This window comes from Poecilia reticulata, linkage group LG1, assembly GCF_000633615.1.
Source record: "Poecilia reticulata strain Guanapo linkage group LG1, Guppy_female_1.0+MT, whole genome shotgun sequence".
NCBI classification, from domain to species: Eukaryota; Metazoa; Chordata; class Actinopteri; order Cyprinodontiformes; family Poeciliidae; genus Poecilia; species Poecilia reticulata.
The window spans coordinates 25,726,696-25,741,241 of NC_024331.1; the positions used below are offsets into that span (position 1 = coordinate 25,726,696).

General features: G+C 37.4%; 1 protein-coding gene across 1 annotated transcript in view; it reads left to right on the top strand.

Annotated features, from left to right (window-relative positions):
- Positions 1-421: 421 nt before the first annotated feature.
- The window catches only part of LOC103469703 (inactive rhomboid protein 2), a 51,891-nt gene continuing 37,766 nt past the window's right edge, over positions 422-14,546 (top strand). The window contains exon 1 of the mRNA XM_017304256.1: positions 422-735. The gene's annotated coding sequence lies outside the window, so the exon portion shown is untranslated. The remainder of the gene's footprint in view (positions 736-14,546) is intronic.

Genomic DNA, 14,546 nt, shown 5'->3' on the forward strand with positions numbered 1-14,546 from the left:
GAAATTTCCAAGATTTTTTTCTAATACATTTTTTTTAGATGAATCTCAAAACTGATTTTTATTTCTAACAAATTTTTGACTTTTCAAACTGAAATTTCCAAGATATTTTTCTAGAATATTTCAGATTTTGTTTTCCTCCCCAGAAATTTTAAACATTTTAAGCTCAGCATGTTTTCTTTAAATTAATGCCAAAACTTATGATTTTTTTTCCTAATTTTTTTTTTTTACTTTTCGAACTCTGAAATTTCCTAGATATTTTTCTAGAAAATTTCTGAGAATAATCTAAACATTTCTGACTCTTTTGGGGGAAATTTACTCCTTTTTTTCTATATGTAATGACCCCCCAAAAAAATGGGGTAGCCCCCTGGTAAATTTGGTCTGGAATCGCCTCTGGTGGTCCGTCCCAGCCGAAGGAACTGAACACAGCCTGGCCTGGCAGCAGCTCGGTGCATATTTGTGTAGGAGTAACTGCGGCGGGTAGTTTCCACACGCAGCTCCGGGGTGTTGGAGGTGGTTGGAACGGACCCAGGCAGAGACTCTCCCCCTCTGAAGATAAGACATGGCTCCGCCTCCTCCTCGGAGCTCTCTGCTTTCTGAAGCTGCATTCAAAAAATAAGGATGTCGGAGGACAGAAAGAGGGAAGTCTGTGACACACCACTTGTCACAATCTAACTGTAGTTTTTCGGACATTTACCACCTGCTCATGAATAAAAAGCCAACTACTTTTGCTTGGAGGTGAGTAAAACATTTAAAGACGTTTGGTGTATTTAGCAACTGACTGGTAACTCGTGGTGTTTTTTAAATGAGAGCGGCTAATGTTGTTTTGGGGTAGACGGTGTTGAGTAACCAGGTTCATTGTGTGCTACCTTTTGTTTTACCTAAAGTAAAAACGAGCTAAAGGTGGTAATGTTCGGTTCTTACTGCCGTTGTTACCCCACCGCTCTGAAACTAGCTGTCGGCATGCCTCGGCAAGCCCTTTGTTGCTCTACCCGCCCGTCCAAACCCAAACAAGTCCAGTTATTCATTTGAGTTTTCCATCTGCTGCCCCATTTAAAGTTACTTCTGGGCGCCATGTCTGTCATATTCCTGCGCTGCCCACCTTACAGTCCTCCATCTGTTCTCAATGGCTGTAGGAGGTTATGTTTACATACACTACAGACACACGACGCTAACTGAAACAGACTTTCAGCTGAATGGAGACACAAATTAAAGTTGGACATAAATGTTTTCTTTGACTTAGTAGATCCTGGAATGGTTGTATTTCAGCGTACAAGCTGGTGAGTCGCAACAGAGTAAAAATAGCTGCTGTTGTTTAGTGTAATTCCCCTCAACAGCTCATTACTGTGAAGTCATCTAATTATACATCAGTTTTGTTGTTTTTTTTAAAGCACCTACTCAGCCTGGTCTTTGTTAATCAGTCAAACTTGACTTAAATGTAGGTTGTCACTTTTACAATGTGATGTAATGGTAAAAACTTCTACTTGTTTTGCTATTTTCTTACAATGTGTTGAATTAAAACAGACTGTGCCTTCCTGAAAACAAGTTGGACACGCCCACTTGTCTGGTGTGGGATGACGTCACAAAAGGGAATTGATGTTTGCAGGACATTTGTTTGTATATTTTTTTTTATCTACAGGTCAGTTCAGAAATCCATCTTGTACAAGGTGGAGTCAAAAATTTGTTAAAAAAATTTAATCAGAAGCTTTGAGAATTATCTCAGAAATAAAAACATTTTGGAGGGAAATTTCTGAATTTTTAAAGTCGAACATTTTCTATAAAAAGCTCAGATATTTCAAGATTAATCTCAGAAATCCTCTAGAGAAAATCTTGGAAATTTCTGAGTTCGAAAAGGCTAAAATTTTAGAAGAGAAATCTGAAATTTTCTATTAAAAAAACAACAACAAAAAAACAATAAAACAAAAACACACCACGCACACATAAAAGGAAATTGCTGAGTTTAAAAGTATAAAACTTGCTGGAGGAAAACATTAGAAATTTTTAGATTTGTCTCATAAATATTCTAAAAAAAAGAAAAACTTTGGAAATTTCTGAGTTTGAAGAAAAAATATTTTCTAGATTGTTTTTAAATTTCAGCCCCTCCTGCTTCCATATAAAATCTGTATTATTAAAACAATTTTCATTTATTTCTCTTCCTAGTTAAGTATCTCAATTAATTCTGGAGATAATCATAAATGATGAAGTATCACATAAACTGTTTCTCTGTGATTTTATAAGACATATTAGCATATCTTGAGTCCCTTTTTGGTCTTTTACCTTTTGCCTTTTTTTTATTTTAATTGAACCAAAATGAGTCTGAGTGACACATGACTAAATTTTTTTTACAGTGAACTAACATAAAATTCCTTAAAATTATGAGCTGTAAAATGAGGGGATAAAAAGCCCCTAGCTGGTTGAGACATTAATTATTTAATCCTGGAAATGTTTATCAGGTGATAGAAGGCTGACTTTGTAATCGCCTTTATTTGGCCCTGAAGGTTCAGGTCTGAGTCCATCAAGCGTAATCTCTCGTTTTCTGTAATTTGAAACTGACTTTTATTTGTTCAGATCTTTGAAGTAATCTGTCAGAAGTCTTTAGGTGTTTGCTAATGCTAGCTGGATTAGTTGTTTATTGAAGTGACTTCAGACTTAGCGCTGGATTTTCAGTTTCACAAAGCCGGTTCACGTCTTATCCAGATCGGCCGCTGCAACTTTTGCTGGAAACCTGCTGGGTCCGGAGGTTTCAGGTCTGTAATCGAGGCACTATTGGTGTGATAGAAACACTTTTCCTTGACTTTTTTTTTCTTCTTTTCCTTTATCATAATGCACCCACTAGTCTTTTTAAACATCACAGTCAATAAAAATATACGTAATGTGGCAATCACAGGCAGTGAACTGCCATCCAACAGGTTAGGTATATTACTTAATGGGATGACAGCGCAGGGCATTCTGGGTAAATGCAACCTAAACAAACCTGTGTCTAGCACTAGTGGAAGAAATGACTCATGGTCTTTTGCAAAAGACATGAAATAAATGCTAGAATCACAAAAATTTGACGCCACTCCACATTTTGTGAAGAAGGAAGGTCTTGTTCGGAGGTTTTCGTGTTTCACCAGTTGTTCTCGGTGCAGCGCCACCACAGGCGCGGAGGGAAACAGGTTTTTCAAAGGGTTTGAATTGTTTGACAGTGCAGTGTGAAAGCGAACCACAGCAGCTGAAAATGTAACAAATGTTGCAATTTTGGTTCCCAATTGACCCGAATCTACCGGACTATCAGGTGAGAAAATATTTAAAGCTTTCCGGTAAAAAAAACCTCAATTGGTTTGGTTCTTGTGGTCAGAGGTGCAAATCAATACCTCCTTATAGGTTTGTAAAAGGGAATGTCAGATGTTCCTCTTTGTGTTTTAGCAGCACATTTTAAAAGCATTAACTAAATAAACAAAACAATTTCTAGTGAGGTTTAATTTGTGTGCAGTTTTACTTGTTTGCTACGTATGGATATAAGTATAAAAAGATAAAACTCTTATCTCAGTGTTCACAGAGGAAATGTGTACTTTCGTTTTCCTCCCACAGTGGCATCTGTTTGTTTTATTAACATTTGTGACTGAAAGTGGGTGGTATTGTCAAAACGATGGCTGCTGTTTGTGCTGCGGCATTACTGTGGTAGTTGTGTTGTATGTTAATGTAGTATTTTAAGTAATAACAGCCATAAAAATCGAAACTGCTTCAAAAGATCATAACAATTAAAATATAAATATTAGTGCTGATAAAACGGATGAAAGTGACAGATACTTAGGTAAACGTTGTTTTTCTGAGATCAGTTTCTTTCTTACGCATTTGTCCAAAGACACAGAGCAGAAAAAGGTGTTATGGAAACTGCATTGTCAGTATGAAGGTGACAAGTGATGCTGCAGCCTCTCAGATCTTTGCAGATTCATGCATATGTTTTGTAAGAATGCAGCTCAACACCAAGGCAGATGTCAAAAAGAAGAAGAAGAATCAGAACTTGAGCTTCTGGTGTGATAACTGCCATGAATGTTAGAGGAAAACTGCGTTTTTGGTGTGAAGCTGAGGCTCTCTGGTAGTTCAGGGCGTAGTCTTATGGCGATATCAATCAGGAAAGACCTTCCCTTGTGTGCATCTCACCACAACCACTGATGGACTTGTGTGCAGCCATCACAAAAACTAACTATGTGAGATGACTTCCTCTAAGACTAAATGTTGATTAACTAAAAGAAAACCGCTCAGGCTGAGAAAAGCACAATGCAACAGCCTGTTGCAAACCTTGAAATTACTTGGCAAAGACAAACCTTTGGTTTCAGATTATCCGTGATAAGAGCTGCAGTAAACATCTTAAAGTTTTAGCTTTTAGTTTCACTTAACCACAAACAGACCTGTAGCAGTTCGGACCGTGAAAGTTTTTATGAATTAGAGCACGGCTTCACGAAAAACAACTTCTGCATCAGGACTGGATACAAACATGTTGAAACTTTGTACCTTTTGCAACTGAGTTAATTTATTTTGATATTTAGAATAGAATGAAAATAAGTGGGGATTTTTTTATGTTGTCTCATCTCTATTTGTGCAAGTGAATTTATAGCGTACATTTGAAACCTGAAGACATCTTTTCTTCACTGCCTGACTCTTTGAAGCTTTATTTCAGTGCACGCTATCAAAATTATTAGTGTATTTATTAGTTTTCATACCATTTCTTAGTGTTTTAGCCCAGCCTTTGCCATTCTTTGTAATTTCACTCGATTCTCATCTCCCTTCTCCGCTCCGTCTGGGATTCCTCTCATTGACTTGGATTCATTTGATATAATTTCAACCAGGCCAATCAGTGAGCAGAAGAAGTTGTGAACAATAATGTTGATTTTTAGATTTATAGTCTGTAGTTTTAGCGGTGGCAGCGGAGGAAGAAAACAAAGCCGTTCAGTCCAAATATTTAAGATTAAACTCCATCTTTTTCAACTCTTCACTTCTCTCTTCGCAGTGGAGGATGGTTGTTTACAGTGCGGGCAGTTTCCAGGAAGCTTTATAGTGTTATACTATCGCATTATATACGTCACGGACAAACATTGGTGATTTTGTAAAATTAAAAACTTCAAGTAAAAAATAATTTCTCAATGGCAGAGAATACAGAAACTCTATATGAAGCAAAGTATCGAATAAAGGGCTGGTTTTTAACAGTAAAACTGCCTTTTGTATTGATTGACTTGACATAATTCTTCCACAATTTCCTCTCAATAACTTGCAGAAACTTTGGCCCAGTTTCTGTCAAACTAGTGCAGCTGAATGACGTTAGTAGACTAAGTTGATAACTCACGTTCCATCTATGCTGCTATTTTTTATGGGCTTGAGGTCAAGACTTTGTGGTGGCTTCTTCGATCATACATTTTATGCTAATCTTTTGCTAATTTACAAATAATGTGGTGATATGCTTATTATTAGTGTCCATTAACGCCTAGGCCTTGACCTTCTACCTAACTTTTTGAGATCTTGCTTCAATGTTCCTGCATTATTTTCTTTTTTCATGTTCTATGGTATTTTGTGAAGTGCAGCAGCTTTCCACTGCTGTAAAACATGTCATCAACATGATGCTGCCACCACCGTACTTCACAGTTGTGTTGGTGTTTCTCAGGCTTCGTAGCATGAGAAACACCATGCTTTGGTATTTGTTAAATTCAGTTTAATCAGCTGACATTTGCATTTTCAAACTGTAATTTGAATTTTGCTTGGGAAAATGTGGCTTCTTCCTCATTGAGTGACATTTTAGACATAAAGTTACGGTTTATTGTGTTTAGCGTTTTCAGATCTGTTGAGTTTGACCAACAGATGTCCAAGTTTGGGAACATTAACATCATAATATGTTTGTTTTATTCATAATGAAGTTGTACAACAAGCCAAACATTTTGGCTGGTCTGGTTTAAGTGAAGGACAGAGACTTTATCTTTCTAGTGTTATAATCTTCTGGCAGAGCTGAAAGTTGTCACCTCCTACTGGTGTAGAACAATGCCTTTGCTTTTGTTTGTGCTTTTTAGTTAAAGTAGTACAAACATTCGCTTCAGAGCTGTGAAGAACTGAAGCATTTGTTTTTACTGGAGTTATTTTTTTTTGTTATGTCAGACACCATATACTCTTAAAGCATTTCTGTTTTTTTTTCTCTGAGAAACTTTAAGTTCACTATTGATTTATGCTTTGCAAAATTACCATAACTGGCTTGTTATTGTTTGCAAATGTTTCTGTAGCCGTTGTTTTGATCAAAGTGTTGATCAGGCTGAATCTTTTAGTTTTAGTAAGCTACTTCTACCTCCACTTTAACATAGAGTACATCTGCTTTACATCCGTGCATCAAGCTGCAACATTTTGCCACATCCACTGATATTCTGCAGGTGTTGGAAGTAGTTATAAAAAATAAAAGTTTCACTGTGTCCACATAGAAATTTTGTTTAACTTTAGTTTACGTCCCAGGTCCACACCTGTCACAGTGAACGGGTCTTTTTATTTTCAACAGACAGCATGATGCTTTAAATGGCAGGAAATACACAGTGGTGATCACGCAATATTGCATTTTATACCAGGGTAATTACCAGTCTGTCAACAATCTGGTAATTACCAGAAAATGGAGCAGAAAACTGTGAAATAAGGCAAAATCCTTAAGATTTTTCCACAGTGCAGTCAATTATTTACCCCAGTAATTCAGTTCAGAAGGTAAAACTCAGATTAGCTAAATAAGACTGATGTGATGACTTCAAGTGTTTATTGATTATTTTGATGATTATGCTACACAGCTAGTGGAAATCAAGCTGCTGTGGACAAATAAAAATAAGCATCCAGAAACCTCAGCGTGGTGAACCCACTCTGCTCCTTCAGACTAGCAGCAGCAGCAGTTAAACACCTGGTGGACCTGCACATCTGCTGAGCTCATCACTGGATCTACTTCCCAGTCCAACGTTGTAAATGGCATAATGAGAAGCATTGTTGTGAGTGTTGGAAAGCTTCTTAAAGAGACAGAGACCCAATTTCAAGGTGTCAAAGTGTGAAGTCAGCAGGCCTGTCTTCACAAATAAGTCAGTTAATCACAGAAGAAATTAAACTCAATCATTTCAATTTGCATGATTTATCGTTTCTCACTTTCTACAAAAAATGGATGGCAAAAGTCTTCAATTTGGTGCTTTGGTCTCAACATGCTTTTATTTTGAAGGACAGTTTTGCTTACAGAGACTTAAGTATCCATTTTATTTGTTGTTTCTGCTGTTTTGTTAATTTATTTTGGATATTTAAAATGTCTTCCGGTTCCAATTTAAATGTTCATTAGAATTTTACCAGTGGGACTAGACTAGATTGAAATTAGGCACCTGGCTATAATCTCACATATTTAAATGTAATTGTTCATTATTGCATATTGCCCCATTTAAAAAACAAACTTTAACTTGATTGTGCTGTACAGTGGCACATTGTGCCTTTAAAACACATAATATTAACAGTCCTTTAACAGCCTTCAACCTTTTTGTGTTTGGTGTGTCAACTTCCTCTTTTACAACATCTCTATCGGGCTTTGTTTATGCCAATTTCCTGCCAATGTTTCACAGTGATACTAAGGTCATTAAAGTAGATATTAGTACCTTTATCAATACAAGCAGGTGCCAAGTCCTGCCTGGAAAAATAATCAACATCTCCGTAAATCCTGTCAGCACAGGGAAGCGTAAAGAAATTTTATGGTAAACTGTAACAATGGTTCCTTTCCTGAAAAGTCAGAAGTTTACATACGCTCCTGCTTCAACACAACGAACCCTTCGTTTGAGTCAGGCGTGTCAAACTGGCAGATTATCTAAAGTCAGGCACGTGTGTCTTTCTGATCACAGATTTACAGTAAACACCGAAGCCACGAATCACCACATCCTTCCACGTGTGGGCTTAAAGTTTTATCACAATATTTTGTGGCACTATTGTGATAAAGATGAAAGTTTATCATGATAAATGATTTATGCCCACTCCTCATTATTCAGGCTGATTTGCTGTAATCTCCAGTGTGCTCCAGCTCACGTCGCTGGGATGGCGGATCCAAAAGGGCGGGGCTTAAACGTATATATTGCATACGTGTCTTTTGCATTCCTTGTTCTTGTGCATGATTTTATACTATCATGTTCAAAATAAATAAAACGAGAGGAAGATTTTCCCCTGAGGTTATGTTCCACATGGGGTTAAACTTTATGTTCCGCATGCATGCTGTCCAAATGCATTCAGCGCAGTTTAAAAACAGTCAGTCGTTGTGCAACATCGTCACCCTGCTGTCAGAATCAGATTGTTGAGCAATACGTCGCTCTGATCATGCAGCTGTTTTCCTCTGTGTTGCAGCCGCTGTGTTCGCTTTGCATCAAATTACTACCTCACACTCATTCAGCAATCCAATATTTCCTGTGGCGTTCACAGAGGTCACTGGTTTACCTCCCTCAGGGATCAGAGGGTAACATTGGTGTTCGACCTCAACTTGTCTTCCCATGTTGGGACTTTTACGTTGATCACAACATGTAGAGAACAACATCCATGCCTTGAATTGGCTAATTATTGCTCTAAAAGCAATAACTTTGTATCACACTTTATCCTTCCACTTAACTTTCTGCCAATGTGCTTTCACACATCTCTTTATGAACATTTATTTATTTGGCCTCATGTAATATTCAGACTTTCTCAGAAACTTTACTAGTGACCTTTTGTGACTCATCCAAATCGCTCTGTGTTTAAAAATAAAGGTTTTCCTTTTGGAATCATATTTCAAAGAAAGTAGTTAACTTTTGTGTGATGTTAGCTGTTCATTGTTCCCAGCAGGGCTTTGGGTTTGGTCAGAAACTGGATGTTTTTTGTGGTTGAACCTGTTTTTACAGAGGTGGTCATGTGGTTGTTGTTTAAAGCCCTGAACCTGTTTTGACCTGAAACATTCTGTCAGAAAAATATCTACAATCTAAAAAAACTTGAAGGGCAACCGCGTTCAGAGAGAAATGGTACACTTACTGTGTCGGTGTCCGTCCTAGAAATAATTTAGATATTTTTATTGGTTGGACCTTTAGGAAAGGAAACATTCATTGTGTATAACACGCGAATGTTTTATTAATTTATCCAAAGTGACTTTGCTATTTAAGTTAATGGATCTGAAATCAGTAGAGCAGCACTCAGCAATCTGCAGCATCAAAACACACACTTCATTTTACTAATCGCAAATAAAATGGCAGCTTGCACTTGGTAACTTCACCGTCCACTTGCATTGTGTTTATTCCAGTCTGTTTCACTTTTACCTCATCTACAGACTACACAGGACATTTATTTTCTATTAAAGGGGTAGTATTATGTACAATCGACTTTTTGAGCTTTCAGAGCAACACTTGGGGTCTTGCTTTGATTCTTTCATGCATGTTTGAAAAAATCCTCTAGTTTCCATGACAACCATCAAGCCGTTCAAAATGCCTGAGTGGACTTGGCTCCGCCTTCAAGGCGCAGCTCCTCCTCGGATCTACAGTTTCCAAACTTCTGAGTTTCCTCACGCAGCAGTGGGAGCTCCTTCAGACTAGCCAGCAGCAATTAGCAAACACCAGGTGGAACTACTCTGCTGCTGAGCTCATTATAGGAGCTACCTCTTGGGGAGACACTGGTGAAAATGTTCTTAAAGGGTTAATAGAGGAGCCATGTTGAGATTACTTCCTGAAGAGAGTTTCAGAAGGAGCAGGTTTTTTTTTTTAAAGAGACAGAGACCCAATTTCAAACTCAAATTTCTTTTAAGTAATATTTGATAGTAAGGGTGCACTGATTCCAGTTTTCTGGCCAATTACTGATTTTTAAAAAGCCTGACCTGCCGATTACAATTTAACCGATTCAATTTGTTTCCTCTAACATGTTGCTGAATATGTGTAGAAAGTTGCTGAGTTGGCAGTAGGGGGGTGGCTGTTGCTAACTGAAACATGCAGACATGACCTGGTGTAAAATTTCTCTCTGCAGAGCAAAAGTGGTTGATTTTTAGACTTTTGCAGAGGTAGATCAGATCAGATCAGATTTACATGTAAGCATCGACCTATCAGAAAGACCAAAGATAAATGAATAGATGAAACTATGGAGCAACAACCTGGCAGTGGAAAAACTGACTTGTATAGCGAAAGGGAAGACTTTAGATATCGGACATGTTCTCAAACACTGTGACATGTAAACATTTTATTTATTTTTTGTGCAGGCAGAATGAAGTTTGGGTTTTTGGGATAGCAAATTATTATTTTCTTGTTGTTTTTTATGTTTTTGTGTAACAGAAAAATTCTAATATAACTATTTTGGGGGAAAAAAGCAAAATATCGGCCGATCACAGATCTCCCAATTTTAAGGAAATTTGGGCAGATTTATCTGAGCAGAACTGACAGTAACACAGTCACTTGATTGTGCTATAAAATGGCACCAAGTGCCTGGAAAACACATAATACTGCACCTTTAATCACACCACATATTATACATCTCTCTGATGGCTTCGAAAGCATTTTTCCACCCCTTGCATGCTGGGAAAATCAGAGAACTGCTTTAGGATCTCGGTGTGTAACTTTTCAGTCCTTCGCTGACCTCTGACATTTGTATAGACCAGAGGTGTCAAACTAAAAAATCTAAGCGTTCTTAAAGGGCCGGTTACGCCAGAATATATTGATAAAACCCATTGTTACGACCAGTCTAGGGGGGCCAGGTCGCAACATGAAGGATCCATCCTCCTCCGATCTCAACATCCGACACACAAAATTGAATAGTTGATAATGATTTATTTTTAAAAAGATATATTTTTTTTGATCAAGATGTTACAAATGGAGTACTTGGCTTCAGAGTGAGCTATCGCCGAAAACAACAAACAAAAAGAACCTATCTAAATAGTAACAGAAGCTTACCTAATCAAAAGTAAATAAACCAAAGTACAAAAAAACTTACCTTCCTAACCTAAGAAAAACATGAGAAAACTAAGGAAACATAAACGGCAACTCACTCTTACACTACAGAACTCTAACACAGATAAACAAAGGAAAAGGGTGTGGCCGGTGGAGATGAGTCGAGGATGGAACACAGGAAGTCCGCGTCAGCATCTTTTATGTCCGTCCCCTCCGAAAAGCAGCCAATGGGACATCTCCGTCGTCTTCTTGGAATCAATCAATCAATCAGGGACGGGCACCTGCCGACTCATCATTTATAATCAACTGTACGCCGTCAGTCGTAACACCATTGAACTGTTAAAATATATTAGAATAGCTTGTTTCTGGATTCAAGAAGTGTTTCGTAAAATTAAATAATATTGAACATCTTTCCACACTGATCAGTCTCTGCAGGATTTCGTGAATGTTTTTTGTAATTTCTGCTTTCAAAGTTACAGATTTTATGGAGCTAATTTAGAAAAGTAAAAAAAAATAATTATGCTACTGTATGATATTAAAAGTGACTTTTTATGACTTGCTGCATCAATCACAGATTATAACTTGGCCACGTTTTACTTGAGGCAGCACTCACTTAAACCCAATGTTTTTGTTTCATTTTGAGAAAAAATTGCAGTAGAATCAGAACAAATATAGATTTTGTGTGAATTTTGCTTATTTGTGAAAAACTGGAGGAACTTTTTCATGTAGTCTAGAGGGCCACATAAGAAGCTACTGCGGGCCAGATTTGGCCCACGGACCTAGAGTTTGACACATGTGGTATAGATGGTTAGAAAAAGTGTTCAGTCAATCACATTTTATTTGTGTAGCACATTTCAGCAATGAGACATTTCAAAGTGCTTTACAGCACAAAAATACAAAATCATTAAATGAAACATTGCATTTTGCTGTTGTTACACATCAGCTTGTTGTTTTAAAGTTTCATTGATTATGTTTCAAAAGCAACTCTGAACAGGTGGGTTTTTAAAGAAGTTTGTTTCTGGAAGCTGAATGCTGCTTCTCCATGTTTGGTTCTGGTTCTGGGGATGCAGAGCAGAACCAGAAGACCTGAGAGGTTCTGGACGGTTGATGCAACAGCAGTAGATCTTTAATGTGTTGTGTTGCAGAGCCGCTCAGTGATTTATAAACTACCAGCAGTATCTTAAAGTCTGGAGGGATCCGGTGCAGAGTTGTTCTTTCCTCGTCAGTTCCTGGAGGACAGAATGTCTTTACTCGAGTTCTGTCTGGCGCTGCTGTCAGTATCTGACTGTGAGTGAGAAACACAATGCAAGCTGGGCTAGCTAACAAGGCTTTCTGCCATGAATGTCTCAGATTAGCAGTTTGGGTGACACATTGCGACATACATGCATGATGTGTGTGTCTGTTGGTGCTGCCTGTACTTATGTAGGTCGGATGTGAAGGACTGAGAGGAGCTCTTGGCTTGGGATCAAGGCCGTTATAGCAGCATGCAGCGACGCATGTTTGGGCACGCAGATTCGTGGAAGAAGGTGCAGCTTCCCTCATTTACTGCATTGTAGGTTTTTTTTGGACCTGAATTCTGACTTTGTGCAACACATGGATCCGTTTTGCTTGAACTGAGATGGTTTTGTATTAAATCTGCAACATTGGTTGTTTAAAGGCATCGCCTAAAAATACTGGAGTGTGAGGAGGCGGTTTCCTCTGCTGCTCCGTCTCCGAGCACACAAACAGGCTGGCACCAAATTCAGTCGGGTCAGCTGAGTCAGAACTTGTTTCTACAACCTGCAATCTTATCTCGGTCATCAAGGGTTTGAATGCTATAGTGTCACAGACTGAAATAAAGAGAAAGATTGAAAATATTCAGTCAATAACTGTGAAAAAGGATGAAGTTGAAGTTTAGTTTCTCTTAAAATAGAAGTTGTTAAACTGTAATGAGTTAAAATACCCAAGAAAAGTTGGTATTATGGATAAATCTGTTGCAATGAATCAATTAATCTCATGATGAGTTAAATTAACTCGATGACTTCCATTCTGGTTATTGATATTTTTTTAGGAGGAATTTGTTTACGGAGACATCATGAACTATTATATTAATAGTTTCAGTTGTGTGTGTGTGTTTTTTTCTGTTATTTTTGGTTATTGCAGTTTTTTCTGAATATTTAAAATATCTTCTAGTTTCAGTGTTAAATGTTTTCACCAAATTAAAGTTTATTGGTCTATATTGATAGTGAGGCTACTATTAATATATTACTTGAAATTTGTCTTAAAACAGCAATATTATTGTTTACCACAATAATTAAATTCAAATTAAATAAAAAAATACTTAATTGATCCCAAAAGGAAATTAAAAGTTGTAACAAAAGATGGCGATGGCAGTGGGCAGGAAAGGTCTCCTGCAGCAGTCTGTGTTACAACTAACTTGAAGAAGCCTCTGACTAAAACTATTGATTACGGAGACAATTTATCATGATATCCCTAAATAAACATAACAAAATTTCACCCTTGAAACACTGGGAATGTAAGCACAGTTTGAATGAATCTGCACTCCCAGTTTTGTTTGAGTTGAGCTTTACGCAGGAATTGAGTTGCTCTTTGTTAAAACTTGCCGTCAGTCTTTGCTTTGAAGCTTGTTTTCCTTGTGATTCATTCATCAAGCAGTGACTAATGAGTTTCCAGAGGAGTTTTGCAGGTGACAGAACGCTGGAGCGTTTCCTCGACTGTGGGATGTCATAACTTGTCACAGGCTGGTTTAATAACGGAGTTTTAACGGCAAAATGCCACGGCTTCCTTGTGTAAAACTAAAATACGAAACATGGAGATATAAAATAAAAATCTTCTACATTTTACAACTTGCAGCTGCTTATTTGTTGTTATTGTTGTCGTTATTTCACATATTATTCAATGTTGTCATTTTGTCCATAGTAAAGCAGCACTTGTATAATAATAAGGTGATATTTGCTGTTTGGTTGGTTGATCGAACAGCTGATCGGCTCAGGATGAATGCAACAAACATAAATCTCCTAGATTACCATCTTTAAGAGCTTTGCATTAATATGATTGATGGATAATTCTAATTTGGTTTCCACATCTCAACTTTCTTTCAAAATGTTTTTAAAGTTTTTACATCTGTAAAAAAGTAAGTTTACAAATGCTTATTGTGCTTACAAGGTAGTCTGAAATGTTTAGTATAACAGCTCCAGGTAGAATATATTCGCAAGAAACTGGTAGATTTCGTCTCCTTCTCTCACCAAATTAATGCATAATAAACAGTTATTAATGATTTATAAAGTGCTTAGACATAAAAACCATCTATTTATTAGCCATCTATTGGGGGAGTCTTATTGTAAAGTGGTTTCCAATTAAGTAAAACACTTTTAATGATATATTTTTAATAAATGGGGGTTGAATTCTCTTTTACTGTCATGATTGATGAAGGCGGGGAGCCAAAATGCAGATGGCAATGTGGCCTGGTGAAGATTTATTTAAATTTAAACAAGACTGACGTGGGCAAGACTATTCACCGAACTAACAGACGTAAAACACACAACAATCCTGTTGGGGTTTTTTAAAGTTAGTTCAAGACCTGTATAGAACCAGACACAAGACAAATGAGGGTTTTATGACTTCCTTTGCAAAGGGAGAGATCCA